The sequence below is a fragment of the Lepisosteus oculatus genome, chromosome 24, assembly GCF_040954835.1.
Source record: "Lepisosteus oculatus isolate fLepOcu1 chromosome 24, fLepOcu1.hap2, whole genome shotgun sequence".
Taxonomy (NCBI): domain Eukaryota; kingdom Metazoa; phylum Chordata; class Actinopteri; order Semionotiformes; family Lepisosteidae; genus Lepisosteus; species Lepisosteus oculatus.
In genome coordinates this window covers 3,880,936-3,885,148 of record NC_090719.1, presented here as the reverse complement: position 1 = coordinate 3,885,148, position 4,213 = coordinate 3,880,936, and the positions used below count along the sequence as shown (strand labels likewise).

The window sequence follows — 4,213 nt, the reverse complement described above, 5'->3', positions numbered from 1 at the left end:
GAAAAAGACCGGAACCTTTTTTATTTAAAGGCACACAGCGTAACCCAATCCCCCGTCACCCCGTACGGGGTTAAATTAGGGAGCCGGAAACGGAGTGTTAAAAAAAGGGCGCGCTTTTCTAAGCGCCTGAACTCGGTCCCATTTCCTCGCCTGCGCCGTGTTTGCCGGCCGGCGAGGACAGGTTTCGCATAAAAACAATAATTGCTACACACGCCTTGCCTAACCCCACCCCGAGTCACAGGTTTTCAGAAACTGTCAATGTCAACGAGCTTTCTGAATTTGTGCCAACGCATATTTCATTTACCGTCAATGGGATGGGCGTCCCTCAACGACAGCGGGGTGAAGGACTCCCTTATTTTATTCTTTTTATCTTAATATATTTCAATGATGTCTAGAGATCATTCAATAGAAATCTACCATCTAGCAAAATAGTGTTTTTAGTGGTGAAAGGCAAAGTAGCTTTTACAAGGTTACAACAACTGCATCAGCAGTATTTGTTTTTGCGCCCCGTTGACTTTTATAGCGCTACTCTTTTCCGCTGTACTCATTTTCTTACACGTCTCTTAAACCTCTGATCTCGATCACTATGGGAGAAGAGATCAATCCAAAACAGACAGAAACTGGCTGACAGAGGAAACGGTCAACAGCCCCGCCAACAGATACTGATATCACTGCATAGCTTGGGCATTCTCGCTTTCCAAAGAGGACAAAATATCCCAAGCCGCTTTTAATTGGACTGAAAAAAATAAATCGTGCGTTCTCCTTACTTTGCCAACCTCTAATGATGTACATATAAAAATAACATCGAATGCTGCTGTCCTAATGTGACCGCTGCAAATTACAATAATATACACTCTTTTGGTACTAACAAAAACCTATTTTGAGTACAGGAACAAGTAATAGGTTTATTCCATGCTGAAAAAAAGGAAGAAAGAATACACAACGTTTCGGCCGTGGAGCCTTCTTCAGGTGTGAGAAATCCATAAATTATACTAATAAGCTAGTGATGCACGGATACGCTATTGTAATGTAAACGACCCCCAGACACGTTCTCGCTTGCTTTTTCTGGGTCGGTTTTATTTCTAAAAAAGACGACCCAGAAAACACAGGTAACTCAAAACACCAGCAAGAACGAAATGATCCTGTCTGATGGGCGAAAGGCAACCAGGCATTCTGCCTCAGCCAGCCCTTGTGCTCAACCATCGCTTTGCTACCCATCCGGCGATGTGTAAAAAAGCCCGGCTCTGGGGCCGGAGTGTGTCGGTCAGCCGAAACAAAAGCTCAATTGTGCTGCTCGACGGAGACGTGTCGAAGAAAAGTGTGGTGAACACCGCAGGGCTGCCCCTTCCGGGCGGGCGACAGAAATTGGAAGTCGACGCCCGAAGTTGTTCTGTCAGGATTTCATCATTTTTACAGCAGGTGGGGACGTGCTGAAAATAGGCGCATCTGCTGTGGACAGGGTCTCAGCAGCGTTCGTGTCGGAGCCGCGGCGGTGGCTGTTGTTTTAGGTAGTGGATTCAGCTTCTGATATTGGTCTGTCGGCGGGACCGTGTTTCACGAAATCACGCTCCGGGGTCGGTAACAGCAAAACAAAAAAACGAACTGTGTAATTACCATACTGGGGTTATACAAAATAAAATATTAAAAGCGGAACTGCAGATCAAGAGTTTCAATTTAAACGTTGTCAAAAGTGATCCACTATATTAAGAGTGTTGATTTTACCCACTACAGTACTAGAGAATAGCACGAAATTTCTCTGTGCTTTGACCCTACTGAATCACGATTCTTAGGAACCCAACGGTCCCCTAAAGATGCAATTATCACGGTAGCGTGGCCGAGCGGTCTAAGGCGCTGGATTAAGGCTCCAGTCTCTTCGGGGGCGTGGGTTCGAATCCCACCGCTGCCATGAAGATTTCTTCAAGGAAGTGTTGAATTGAACTCTAGCACCAGTTTCTTCCGATTAACACTAAAAGAGGTTTTTCAAGTTTCAAAAGAAAGAAATCTATCTTATTTTCTAATGTTTTGGTAAAAAAGAACATTAAGAATATTAATATCACAAAAGGTCACAGAAAACTAATTCCTTAATGCTTATGAAGAAATTGGACAGAGGGACAACATTTTCATTCAGACGAGATTGATATATTTTTCTGACTTTCTATGAGAAACACTCATTTGAAAGGAGGATTATCCCAGACCGTTTTGTTTTTTTAAATAAAGAAACATTGTAATTGAAGCTTCTTGTCCCTCAATACCTAAAAGATTGCCTGATGATTTTTTATAAAAAGTAAAATACCAGTTCATTAATACAGAAATATGGATACATCTTAATTGACATATGTCTGTCAAAATACATAGAGACTGAGAAACACGAAGATCTCTCAGTGATTAGACATAATACACAATAACTGACTACACTACTCTACACTACTGGCTGTTTTTATCTGGTCTCCACAGTTTTCTGATCATTGACTGCTTTGTACTATTTATAAATGTGTTGGTGCTGTGGTTTCCATAGCTGTGCTACAGAATTGGGGCCCTGGGTTCAATTTCTGGGGTGCTATCTGTGTGGAGTTTGCATGCTCTCTTTGTGTTTGCATGGGTTTCTTTGCACAGAGCAAAGACATACTGCCAGGTTCTTCTGGAAAAAACCTGCCCAGGTGTGAGTGTGAGTTTGTGTCCATCTGCCCTAGACCAGGGTGTTTCCTGCCTTGTACCCATTGCTTGCTGGGATAGACTCTAGCTCCCCTTTGACCCTGTACTGGAGAAAATGGATGAATGGATAAATAACAAATTCAATTAATAAACTGCAAAAAGAGGACACTGTGACAGGCCTCTCATTTTAAGGTGTCCAATCTGTGGGGCCTGTTGTCTTTTCAATTCACGGTGACAAAACCACGGAGAGATCCTGCCACTTCTGATTCCTAAGGAACTGCTACCCGTCTGCAATATCGGTTGAAGGATTTACTTGCTGTTGTTCATTTTTCCCTAAAATAAATCGATCCCCTTGGGCGGGTAAAATGTCAAAAAACAGCTTTTGATGGCTCTATGACTTCCGTTTTAAAAAGGCTTTAGGCAAGCCTGTTGCATCAACAGAAGAAGCGCAAATTTGGATCGTCTCAGATCGGGCCATCTGTTCTGTTTTAAGCACCAGATGTAGCAGTTCGGATTCCAACAAGCACAACGCGCAGTGTGTTGGTTTAGGTTGTGCTCACAACTTTCAGCGCTGCCTGCCTTCCTGGAATAACTACTGAAGCTGGCAAGCACAACGCCTTTCTCGACGCCTCAGCCTCTTGATTTCCGTGCCTTCCAAGGCTCAAAGTGGTCATCCTTTGGTCATCTGAAAAAACTACAGAATGTCCCAAATTCAGCAGCCAGAATCCTGATCAGGTCTAGTGCAAGTGTTCACATTACTCCTATCCTGGAGTCCTTGCACTGGCTTCCAGTCAAATTCTGTGTAGACTTTAAAATCCTCATGCTCACCTATAAGGCTTGGCGCCTCAGTACCTGTCTGAACTATTATCGCCCTACTCCCCACCTCGCAACCTTCGCTCTTCTAACTCTGCTCTCCTTACTGTCCCCCAAGCACGTCTACATTGTATGGGTGACAGGGCCTTCTCCTGTTATGCCCTCAAGCTCTGGAACTCTCTGCCCAAAGATATCAGAGAGTCACCTTCTCTAAACTCCTTCAAATCCAGACTCAAAACCCTCTTCTTCAGAAAAGGCTTTACTTAACTGGTTCCATTCTTCACCCCTCTGCTCTTCTTAGTACCACCTTCCACAGTCTTCTCTATATATTGTAATTGTTTTATCTTGTGTATTCTTCTTATTTATTGTTGTTGTCATCCTGTAAAGCGCTTTGAGAAGCCACCTTTAAAGGCGCTATATAAAATAAAGTTTATTATTATTATTATCCTCCATTTAGGGATCAGGAGTGAGAGGTAACATCATGGCAGAGCATATGGGATTCTCGGTGGATCACGATAAGATCAGTCACTGGGGGACATAAAAAGGTTCCCTCCGATTCTTTTGATCGAGGATTAGAATACAGAAAGTGGAACTTTATTTCAGTGCAACCTTAGATGTCTACAGTTATGATTCAGAAGCTCACTGCCTACGTTTTCACCGGCGGATGAAGGAATCTACCAGGGCTGAAACAAATCCTTATTCAAATGTGAAACGAAAGAAAACACAATAGCATGTCAAAAATTCTTTA

General features: G+C 43.1%; 1 non-coding gene across 1 annotated transcript; it reads left to right on the top strand.

Annotated features, from left to right (window-relative positions):
* Nucleotides 1-1,824: 1,824 nt before the first annotated feature.
* trnal-aag (transfer RNA leucine (anticodon AAG)) lies at nucleotides 1,825-1,906 on the top strand. The gene has a single exon. It is a non-coding gene; the product is annotated as a tRNA-Leu (tRNA).
* The last annotated feature ends 2,307 nt before the right edge of the window (nucleotides 1,907-4,213 follow it).